Genomic DNA, 12,498 nt, shown 5'->3' on the forward strand with positions numbered 1-12,498 from the left:
GGACCCCAGAGTGTCAGAAAGCTTTTGACACCCTAAAACAGGCTATGTGTTCAGCACCAGTGTTACTGGCCCCTGACTATAGCAAGGAATTTGTAGTGCAAACAGATGCTTCAGAGGAAGGGATTGGGGCAGTGTTAGCACAAGTTAATGAAGAGGGCCATGATCACCCAGTTGCCTTCATCAGCAGGCGACTACTCCCCAGAGAGAAAAAATGGAGTGCCATTGAGAGGGAGGCCTTTGCTGTGGTTTGGTCCCTGAAGAAGTTGAGGCCTTACTTGTTTGGCACTCACTTCCGTGTACAAACTGACCACAGACCTCTCAGATGGTTGATGCAGATGAGGGGGGAGAACCCAAAACTGTTAAGGTGGTCCATTTCCCTACAGGGGATGGACTTCACAGTGGAGCACAGACCTGGGACTGCTCATGCCAATGCAGATGGCTTTTCCAGGTTTTTCCACTTAGCTGATGAGGACTACCAGGGTGTAGGTTAGTACCCATCACCTTTCATCTTGGGGGGGGTAGTGTAGGAAAGTCCTTTTTTTTTGCCTGATCACCCCCACTCTTTCTGGATAGGTACTGGTGGTTACTGACTCTTGGCTGTGCCCTGGGTACTGCTTACCAGTCCCAGGGCCAGTGCTCTGTGTAAAATGGATATGCAAATTAGGCTAATTATAATTGGCTAAGTTAACCTACCTATAAGTCCCTAGTATATGGTAGGGCATGTAGGTTTAGGGACCACAGCATAGGTGGTGCACACCTAGGTGCATTGCTGAGGTGCCCAGTGTCATTTTAAAAGCAAGCCTGCCTTGCTGGCTGCTTTTAAATTAAAGTTATATGCAAATTCGACTTTGGAATTAAAGGTACTTCCAAAGTCTTAAACTACCTTATTTTTACATATAAGTCACCCCTAAGGTGTGCCCTATGTGCCACTAGGGCTGGGTGCCATGTAACTATAAGCAGGGACTTTATAAAAATAGATTTATAAGCCCTGGTGAGGTAAAAACAGCCAAATTCGTTTTTCCCTCATTGAAGTAAATGGCCTTCATAGGCTAGAATGGGCAGACTTTATTTTAAATTTTAAAGTCTCCTTAAATGTTACATACCAAGAATTTGGTATCAAATTGATTGTTATAATAAATCCCACAACTTCCAGTTGTTGGATTTAATATAACTAGTGCAGGTAAAAAGTTTAGACTTTACCTAAAAAGTTGCCAATTTCAGCTCTGCATTGTTTTTGCTGCTGTGCTCTGATTGGCCAGCCTGCAGCAGCTTCTGCCAGGCTACTTTAATGATGTGTGAAGTGGCCTGGCTTCACACAAAGGAATGTGCTTGGGGGAGAGAATCTCCCCTCAGCAGATGGTGAGGCAGGAAGGGGGAGGGCTGCCAAACTGGTCTTCAAAGGCAGAGAAGGACATCTGGAGCACCCAGCAACACCCCCACATCCTGCAACCCCAGACAGCTAGGTGCCCCCTTGATTAGATTAGGAGAGGGCAGGAGAGGGGTGTGTTTATGATTTTTAGCCACACCAGTGGGTGGGCTCAGCCAGATCTCTCCTCCAAAAATCAGATTCATCCATTTTGGATTTTTAGAGACTGTTGCCTTCTGGGATGGATTTTTGCCACACTTCCCAGGAAGTGGTCATCACAGGGGGACGACCCTGTCCCTGATTGGAGAACCAGGGCCCCCCTGCTTTTCACCCAGGAGCAAGGATAAAACTGGCAGACCTGCACCCACACCTCAGATCCCCTCCAGAATTCAACAAGAAAGGAACTTAAGGAGAAGAAGGACTGCCCTGCTGGACCCCTGGCCTGCACCTGGAACCTGCACTCAGAAGGACTGCACCAGCTGCACACTTGGGCTTCACCACAAGAAGGACTTTGCCTGGCTTCAACTGGTTCAAGGAGGGACTCCCTGTTTGCTACAGGTGAAAAATTGCTAAACCAGAGTCCCCTGAACCAACTCCTGAAGAAAGCGACCAGCTGACCACTGTCCAGTGGCCAAAAAGGAGTTTGCGCCAGGTGCATTCTGGGAGTTGAAGTCCGCACCCCCCAAGGACCATCACAGAACTTCTGGACCCTTGGGGTGAGCTGTGGACCCCAAAAGAACCTTAAAAGAACATCTGGGTGAAGCCCCAGAAGTTTGGAAAAGATTTGAGAATTTTTGGAAAAAAGCTCCAGAGAGGGACCGACCCGCCGCGGAAATTCTAGCCGGCTTGCCTCAACCGTGACCCGGCCTGACTTCGTGGTTCGTCCCGGTAAAGAAAAACATCCAAAAAAGAGACTAAGTCCGAACGTAAAAAGTTGACCGGGACCTTCCAGCCATCGTATCCGAGAAGGGCTCCACGGACGTCGGATCAAGATCCAGGTTTACCCCGGTCGAAGGATTTTCATCTCGAAAAAACGACTAAGTCCGAAGGTAAAAATCACCACCGAGGAAACCGACTTCGCGTATCCGGACAAGGGCTCCAGGAGGTCGGATCCAACTGGCAGGTTCGTCCCGGGGAAGAAAAACATCAAAAAAGAGACTAAGTCAGAAGGTAACTTTTTAACCGAGGCCTCCCGCGACTTGTAGCCGAGCAGGGCTCCATCGCGGTCGGCCTGAAAGTTTGACTTTGCCTCGGTCCTGGTGCAACCAGATGACCCGATTGGCGCTTTTTGTTTCTAAGCGCTAGAAAATAATAATACTTTAAAAATTCATATCTCCGGTTCCCCTGAACCGATTTTAATCGTTTTTGTGTCATTTTAAAGATAAAAATATAAGCTATTTTTATAAATTGGTTTTGGATTTTTAAACTGTTTCCTGTGTTTTATTTAATTACTGTTTTGTGATATTTGAATGCTTTACACTTTGTCTCCTAAGTTAAGCCTTGACGCTCGATGCCAAGCTACCAAGGGTAGAGCTGGGATTAATTTACTGAGACCTAACTGTACTTATGTGGAGGTTTGTGGCTTGTTGCTAGGTGTAGGTACCCACCTGCCCTACCAATAACCCATTTTCCAACAACTACTTAGTACCCTGCCCTATGGGTTACCTAGGGCCTACCTTAGGGGCGACTCATATGTAGAAAAAGGGGAGTTTAGGCTTGGCAAGCACTTTTAAATGTCAAGTCAAAGTGACAGTGAAACTGCACCCTTAGTCCTTGCAATGGCAGGCCTGAGACATGGTTAAAGGGCTACTTATATGGGGGGCACAACCAGTGCTGCAGGCCCACTAGTAGCATTCAATTTACAGGCCATGGGCACATGTAGTGCATTTAAATAGGAGCGTGCAAGTAAGTCAAATATGCCAATTGGGAATTAACCAACGCTACCATGTTTAAGGAAGAGAGCATATGCTCTTTAACACTGGTTAGCAGTGGTAAAGTGGCAGAGTCCTAAAACCAGCAAAATCATTGTCAGAAAAGTTGAGGGAGGCAGGCCAAAGGTTGGGGGATGACCGCCAGTCACTCATCTACTATGTCACACATGGCACATTCCTAATAGTCAGGGGGAGTTGTCAGTACATAACACATTCATTTGGCAATGTGACAGGCAGGAATATGCCCTATACTCACCCCCCTTGTGGCTGCTGTGCTCCCCTTAAATGCCCATCAAAGTCTGGGTAGGCGACTGCCAGAATGCCGGCCATTAGGGGGGGTCATGGTCCGTCATGCGCCCCGCCCACGCAGGGAGGACAGCCTCAGCTGGACCACTGTGATGTTCCAGGCCCAACGTATCAGGTCCTTTCACTTCTTGGGACAGTGGGAGCTCCACCAGCTGTGGACCCCCAAGGCCCGCACCTTCTGGGCGATGGCTCTCCATATCTCCTTCTTCTGATGGGCGTTTGCCTGCATAGATGCAAAAGTTAAATAAAGAGATTGCAATCACAAGTTTGTGCACAAATGGTTGAGTCACACACATGTCAGAAAGACAAAGTTTGGCATTTTCAAATAGTTAACACACCACACGTGTAAAGGACACAAGCCAATAAGGGACATGACTACAGACATGTATATCCATCTGCAGACTCTCCCTCTACCCTGCTATGGGCCTACAATGACTAAGCAGGACTACTGACATCAGGCAGCCCATGCTCCAGCAACATGTACTGTGATACACACATATGTGGCTTCTAAAGGGTTAACTCTCTAGGCCTGAATGGACCGACACTTGCACACTCTGGGTGATTGACACACTGCATATAGTCCCAACAGGCAACTGCCATTGTACAGACTTCATCCTTACACTTGAGTAAAAATGAAGGGTCTGGCATGGTGAGTACAAAAGGTGTCTTCCTTTTGCATGTTTGGACAAGTGGCCCACCAAATGCAGGCTCATGCCACCTCAGGGGGAGGATTCTGTGGTACCTGCATGTACCACAACACACTCCTTTGGACATATGTGTCTATTACACAGATGGCATCCAACATAGAAAGGTATGCACTATACAATTACTGCTTTGTGCTCAAGGTACTGACTCATATATCATGGCCTCCAGGAATGAATGCACTGTCTGCACTGTCGGACAGTCATTCGTGCAATAAGATTGTACAGGACAAATATGACTTATGTGAATGTGACAACAGAGTTGTGGGAGTAAGGGACCTGTAATGAGTCAACAACACACATTGACAATGATGCATTTTGCACACATGGACTACTTCAGGGATGTACCTCAGCACCAATTCCTAATTTAGTCAATGGACTGATGCATTCAGGGCAGGTTTTGCCACTAGAGCATCATAAACTGTAAACTTCACACTTGTATAGCGCACTACTGACCCATTAGGGTCTCAAGGCGCTGTACGCATACAGCTGTGGAACCTTTCCTGGGTTTTCCCTGTGAGGCGCCCACTCCTGGACAGCCCCAGGGTGAAGCCAGGCATGCAAGCGCTGTGAGGGCCGTTGTGGAGATTAAGCAAGCTATTGCCCAGAGTTACAGAGTGGGACCCATTAATTAGATGAGGCAACAACTATCTGGTCCAAGGGAATTGAGCCCAAGACCCGCCAAGGTGGGAATTGAACCCTGGTCCTGGGCCAGATCTCTGCACCAGGGTCTTCCGCCCTAACCACTATGCCACACTTCTCCACTTTTGTATTGTCTACATTCCAGGATCTGCTGGTGTACAGTGAGTGAGCACAGTGCCACAGTTGCATAGCCATAGTGACTCTACCCCAGCCTGGTATATGTCCCATACTGGGGGATACATTTGACAGGCACTGGTGTCTGCAGGCTGAGTATACAGAACCTACATGCCACTCCTTTTCCATCACTTCCATGTGTGGCAGTGTATAATGTGGCCATCAGCAATTTGGCATGTGGTGTGTGTGGCAACCTGAAGGGCAGAGTGAGTCAGGATATGGATTCCAGACTACAGTTTTGCTGGCGGCCACAACTATTGGGCTGCGACCGCTACAGGCAACATTAGCCTATGGCTGTGTCTGCCATGGTTGGAACTGCCTACCACCCTGACAACTTCCATCAGCGGTCACGGGCGGTTCCTAATATCCAGTGGAGTAATTTAGGCATCCGCCATATTGGTGGCCTGAAATGCTGTATTTAGCTTTGGAAACTGTGTGACACATACAATATATGTGTTTCGTCAAAAACATCCTTATTACGTCTTGTCATATAGATCCTTCTAAAAAAGCCACCAATGTAGTGTGTTGCAAGGCACAGATGCCATTTGATGGCGGTGCACAGTCCACCACTGCTGATTGACTTTTTGGCATTCAAAATATACAGTCACATTTCAAGGTGCAATTGTTTAGCATATCTCTGAGCTTTGTCAAAATAAATGTTGTGGGCACGTGTTGACAACCATAAGGTCACATGTGACCCTTGTATAGTTGCCAGCTGTGATGTGTACTGTGTGTCATGTCTATCCAATCAGGAATGTTTTGTCACATGATATGTTTGGCATGCAACATGTATGTTGCTGTGGACACACTGACTAATATTCCAAATCATGTCTTGTCACATATAGATACTCTGGGAAATCGAGGATTCCACAATCTCCTGTCTACTGTCCACTGCCAGACCTTCAGACCATGGAGCAATGGCAAGTTATTTTCATACCACCTGGATAGGCAAACACTAGTGGACTTATGCCATCAGTTGGAGCCAGATCTGATTCCAGCTATTAGTTATCCAGCTTGCATACCACACAATGTACACGTCATGTCAGTATTGCACTTCCTAGCTGCAGGGTCATTCCAACCTACAGTGGCCCTGTCTGCTGTTATGTCCCAACCTATGTTCAGTCTGGTGTGGAGGATTTCTTGTCAGCAGTGTTGAAACACAGTGACAGCTACAACAGTTCCCCCAACAAGAGCATGCAAGTTGTCTGTTTGGCTGACCTCTACATCTCACATGTCTGTGCCCATCACCCAGGATCAGCCAATGATTCCTTCAGAATGATAAACAGTACTATACCCCAGCTGATGTCACAACTGCACCCAGAGAGGGCCTGGCTGGTTGATTGTGTGTGTGCAATGTCAGGTACTACAATCATGAAGTGAGTGACTCATTGTTGCACTTATGTCCCATTCCTTGACAGGGGACTCCACATATCCAAACTGTCCTTGGTTGTTGATGCTGCTGAGGAATCCAACTATACCAGGGGAGGTCTACTTCAATACGGCCCATGGAAGAACACAGTGGCCAGTGAAGTGGGCTTTCATGCTCTTGAAGGCTAGATTTTGCAGTCTGGACCGGACCGGTGGAGCCCTCCTTGATTCACCTGGGAAAGTGTGTCAGAGAACTGTGGCATGTTCCACAACATCGCTCTGCATAGGAATATACCATACATCCCAGAGGAGGGGGAGCCTGCAGTGCCATTGAATGAGACTCCTGAAATGCCAAGTGGTGAAGAGGAAGGAGCAGACTTGTGGGAAGATCTCATCAACAGCTACTTTTCATGAGTGTAAGTATGTCATGTGATGTAATGACTGTGACTGTACAATGAACTGTAGTTGTGAGAATGTGTGGAGTTGAGTGTTTTAGAAACAGCTAGGGAGATGATACTCTGCAATATTCAGCCAATGGCTGCTTGATAAGATAGCTTTTGACACATCCCCACTTTGATTATATTAATTTGTTTGTGTCAGTTTCCTTGCAATGCATTTTGTTTTCCAGTTGTTTGCTATGTACCTCAAGTCATAGATATGGTTTCAAGCCTGTAGTCCTTGTTTGTGCTTTGTACAGGTACCTACACTGTGGTATCTTCATGTGGGCATTCAGAGTTGTGACACTGGCAGGTATCTGATGCTGTTCTGACTTACAAAGTGGACATGGATTGTTCCAGGTAAGGTTGGTCACAGAGTTTGAATGTATGAGACATGTACCATGACAGTTTGCACAGTGTTTGAGTGGAGGTACAGAAAGGCACATTGCACTTGTTTCGTTTCTTGTGGTGCGCCTGGTGCATCATGTATCATCATGTGGTCTGGAAATATGTAGTCCTAGCTTTTGACCAAGGCATTTTCCCTTCACATTGGCTAAAAACTCTTTTTGTATCACCTGCATATAGATGTAGATATGTTTCATCATTGCAGTCCACAGTGCCTGTGCCACAACACTACCATATATTTGTGTCATACCACCAGATGCATGGGAAATGGATTATGATGTCCCTGTGATCAGGCACAATTGTACTGCCCTTTGTCTGTTTCTTGGACAATGTGATGTTGCATTACTTTGGTGTGGTTTGTGAGAAGGCTGAAGCTGCTCACATTAACCACTTTAATGTTTGCCTATTCTACAGAACAATGTCTGACAAATCCTTTTCTTCCGTTGTCTGGGGGGTCTGTACTTTGAAATATGGTCATTTACTCAGTAGGAGCCACTCATTCTTGATTTTAAAAATCCAGACACATTGACAGCCTATGTGCTGAACACTGTAATAAGCATTTTGGTTTCACCAGATACTTGTACTAATATGTTGCTGTGTAATGGTTGTAATCCTGAGCTGGACACTGTGTACCTGTAATATATCACTGTAGCTTTTATCTTCATTATATGGTTCATGTGGTCTTACAACTCTACATAGCTAAATGTGAAAATTAAGCAGACAATGAGTTTGTGGTAGGTGAATTTATAACAATGTCAATATAGAAAATAAATTGTGGACATTTAGAAACAAAAATGTAAAGTGAAGTGGTCAGTCATGGTGAATAAAATAATTGGAGTAAATGCCACAACATTGGGAGTCCAAAGTCCCGAATGCTCCTCCTGTTGAAACTGGTGGGTGGTTGAGGATCAGTCAACAGAGTGAATGTGTGGTACACAAAAAAGATCCTTTAGGAAGAGATCACTTGCTGGCAATGGTGGTTTTTTTGCCATCTGCACCTCCTGAATTCTTTGCTTGCGTGGGGGGTAGGATCTGGTACTACACAGGCAGGGGTCTCTGGGGCTGGTTCTTCCTCTGCAGGGCCTCCCTTCCAGTGGCTGGCACCAATGTAGATGTGCCTGGTGCTGATGAGCTATAGGTAGGGGTGAACTGTTGTTAAAAAGCCATGTTCAGGGTAGTGTGAATGTACCTCAACACCCCGGTTAGGGAGGTCATGTTTGATTGTGGGCCTCTAGCTGCTCCTGCATGTCTCTGTACATGTCCCTCTGTAACTGTGCTTTTTTGCAGGAGTTCAGTGAACACCTGGCCCATCATGCCTTGGGACTCCTGATGGACCCCCAAAACGTGGCTGATGGTGTCCTGGCCGACAGCAGCCCCAGTGACCTCACCATGCTTGCCCAAAGCATTTCTCCCACGTACCCTACTCCCATGGGCCTGTGCCCTAGCCACAGGGTGACCTATCCAACTTGTTACTGGAACCCCATCATCCAAAGTTTTGAGCTACAACTCAGGATCCTGGGCTGGGAGCATGAGATGGTAGACACTGTGCTCAGGTCACAGGCTGGGGTTGCCTGTGATGTTAAGAAAATGGTGCTGGGAGGTGTTGATGTGGGCAAAGTGAGACTCACTGCTGCAGTCTGACCAGGTTACCCATAAGGACCAGAACCGTCCTCGTTTTCCAGGAGAATCTTCTTCACTGAGAGCTTCATCCAGGGGATAGTGCGGTCTGTTCTGTGGCCTGTGTGTGCCCAGTGGCAGCTCGACCAGTTGATGTAAAGCGTACACTGTTACTGGTTCTATTGTGATATCTTCCTCCAATGGTTTAGAGTTGCAGTAAGCAGAGACCGTTGCAGTTATTCCTTTTGTGGCAAGTGACCATGGTATTGGGTGTATTGACATTACATGTGTAAAGCATACCACTTCATTTTGGCTCCAACAGCTGCTGAAATGTGCAGATCCTCAGCACTTGGAGGATGGTCTGAAAATGACATCTTGGGGGTCATTACAACATTGCCGCCTGCCCCGCTGGGCCGGCGGGTGGAAACAGAGCCGGGGGTGTTGCGGCCGTGCGACGGGTGCAGTTGCACCCATCGCGCTTTTCACTGTCTGCTATGCAGACACTGAAAAGCTGCGTGGGGCCCTGTCAGGGGGCCCCTGCACTGCCCATGCCAGTGGCCACAGGGGCCCCGCCACTCCCCGTACCGCCAGCCTTTTCCTGGCGGTTCAAACCGCCAGGAAAAGGCTGGCGGTAGGGGGACTCGTAATACCCTGTTTATCCTCGATTATCACCGCCGGGGCAAATGTGGCGGGAAACCGCCTGCCCCGGCGGTGTGACCGCGGCGCTACCGCAGCGGTCGTAATCCCCTCTGAAGCTTACCGCAGAGCTCCCAATTTACGATCACTTATTGTGAGAGCTGAACTTAAGCAAGCTGTAACAAATGCAGGAGTTCATTGCTGTGATTCCAAAAGGTGCATCACATGTGAATACCTTTTACAAACATCATCAGTAACTAGCTCTGTTACAAAAAGGACCTATGGAATAAGACAGCATCTTACATGTCGCTCTAGATCATGGGTACTCACAAACTTTTTCTCGGGGGCCAAAATTGCAGTATGGTTTGCGGCCGAGGGCCGCACTGAAGTGACAGCGGGGGGCGGGGCTTAGAGGGGGCGGGGCTTAGAGGGGGAACAACCACCCCACCCCCTTTTTCAAAACAATGCCCCTACCCCAGTAACACACACAGCGCGCACACATACAGCGCCATCTGCTCTCACCCCTACCCCAGTAACACACACAGCGCGCACACATACGGCGCCATCTGCTCTCACCCCTACCCCAGTAACACACACAGCGCGCACACACACAGCGCCATCTGCTCTCACCCCTACCCCAGTAACACACACAGCGCCATCTGCTCTCACCCCTACCCCAGTAACACACACTGCACCATCTGCACACAGCGCCATCTGCTCTCACCCCTACCCCAGTAACACACACTGCGCCATCTGCACACAGTGCCATCTGCTCCCACCCCTACCCCAGTAACACACACAGCGCCATCTGCTCTCACCCCTACCCCAGTAACACACACAGCGCCATCTGCTCTCACCCCTACCCCAGTAACACACACAGCGCCATCTGCACACAGCGCCATCTGCTCTCACCCCTACCCCAGTAACACACACAGCGCGCACACACACAGCGCCATCTGCTCTCACCCCTACCCCAGTAACACACACTGCGCCATCTGCACACAGCGCCATCTGCTCCCACCCCTACCCCAGTAACACACACAGCGCCATCTGCTCCCACCCTTACCCCAGTAACACACACAGCGCCATCTGCACACAGCGCCATCTGCTCTCACCCCTACCCCAGTAACACACACAGCGCGCACACACACAGCGCCATCTGCTCTCACCCCTACCCCAGTAACACACACTGCGCCATCTGCACACAGCGCCATCTGCTCCCACCCCTACCCCAGTAACACACCCAGCGCCATCTGCTCCCACCCCTACCCCAGTAACACACACAGCGCCATCTGCACACAGCGCCATCTGCTCTCACCCCTACCCCAGTAACACACACAGCGCGCACACACACAGCGCCATCTGCTCTCACCCCTACCCCAGTAACACACACAGCGCCATCTGCACACAGCGCCATCTGCTCTCACCCCTACCCCAGTAACACACACAGCGCGCACACACACAGCGCCATATGCTCTCACCCCTACCCCAGTAACACACACAGCGCCATCTGCACACAGCGCCATCTGCACACAGCGCCATCTGCTCTCACCCCTACCCCAGTAACACACACAGCGCCATCTGCACACAGCGCCATCTGCTCTCACCCCTACCCCAGTAACACACACAGCACGCACACATACAGCGCCATCTGCTCTCCCCCCTACCCCAGTAACACACACAGCGCCATCTGCACACAGCGCCATCTGCTCTCACCCCTACCCCAGTAACACACACAGCACGCACACATACAGCGCCATCTGCTCTCCCCCCTTCCCCAGTAACACACACAGCGCCATCTGCACACAGCGCCATCTGCTCTCACCCCTACCCCAGTAACACACACAGCGCGCACACACACAGCGCCATCTGCTCTCACCCCTACCCCAGTAACACACACAGCGCGCACACATACAGCGCCATCTGCTCTCACCCCTACCCCAGTAACACACACAGCGCGCACACATACAGCGCCATCTGCTCTCACCCCTACCCCAGTAACACACACAGCGCGCACACACACAGCACCATCTGCTCTCACCCCACCCCAGTAACACACACACACAGCGCACACACACAGCGCAATCTGCTCACACGCCTACCCCAGTAACACACACTACATTAAAAACAAATAAATAAATAACCAAAGAGCCTTACCTGACTCAAAGCACTGTAAAGATGCCACAAATCTGGAACAGCAGGCAGGCAGGCGGGCAGCAGACGTGGAGCCGGTGACAGCAAGCAGACGACCAAAGCCCCGTAAAAGTTAGCTGCAAGCGCTGACTTTTATGGGGCTTTGGCTTCCACGATTGTCAGGGCAACGCAATAAACAATGGCCGCCGTTTGTAAACATAGAGGAGGGCCGCGGGAGCATGCTCCCGCGGCCCTCCTCTATGTTTACATACGGCGGCCATTGTTTATTGCGTTTGGTGTGCGTCTCGCGGGCCGCCAAGTTAGGTCCGTGGGGCCGCTGGCGGCCCGCGGGCCGTACTTTGAGTACCGTTGCTCTAGATGCATTATTTATGTGATTCAGTGCCAACGTCAAAGCTGTAAAAAACAATATGTAGGTCAAACTGTGAATGACCTCCGTACACGATTCAGGAACCACAAATCGGCAATAATTAACAAGAAACTTGACCAGCCTGTAGCCAACCATTTTAACCTTGTGGACCATTTACTATCAGATTTGAAGATTTTCCCTGTGGAGCATGTTTTAAAGGAAGAACTACTGGACATCAGAGAAAATTTCTGGATGTACCGTTTAAAATCTCTGCATCCAGATGGACTGAACATCACTGACAATACCACTTGATTTCTGCATATCTGAAGAGTTCTCAGGACTGCATTGATTCCACATTCCAATTGGAATCTTCACTCATGATGCTTTTGAAAATCCACCAGTGTCAGCTGTGCAG

The 12,498-nt window shown here is 49.1% G+C and overlaps 1 long non-coding RNA gene across 1 annotated transcript in view; it reads left to right on the top strand.

Annotated features, from left to right (window-relative positions):
* Positions 1-1,729: 1,729 nt before the first annotated feature.
* The window catches only part of LOC138283315 (uncharacterized), a 31,228-nt gene continuing 20,459 nt past the window's right edge, over positions 1,730-12,498 (top strand). The window contains exons 1-3 of the long non-coding RNA XR_011201184.1: positions 1,730-2,536; positions 6,539-6,904; positions 7,186-7,285. This is a non-coding gene — a long non-coding RNA (uncharacterized lncRNA). The remainder of the gene's footprint in view (positions 2,537-6,538; positions 6,905-7,185; positions 7,286-12,498) is intronic.

This window comes from Pleurodeles waltl, chromosome 3_1 (assembly GCF_031143425.1).
Source record: "Pleurodeles waltl isolate 20211129_DDA chromosome 3_1, aPleWal1.hap1.20221129, whole genome shotgun sequence".
NCBI classification, from domain to species: domain Eukaryota; kingdom Metazoa; phylum Chordata; class Amphibia; order Caudata; family Salamandridae; genus Pleurodeles; species Pleurodeles waltl.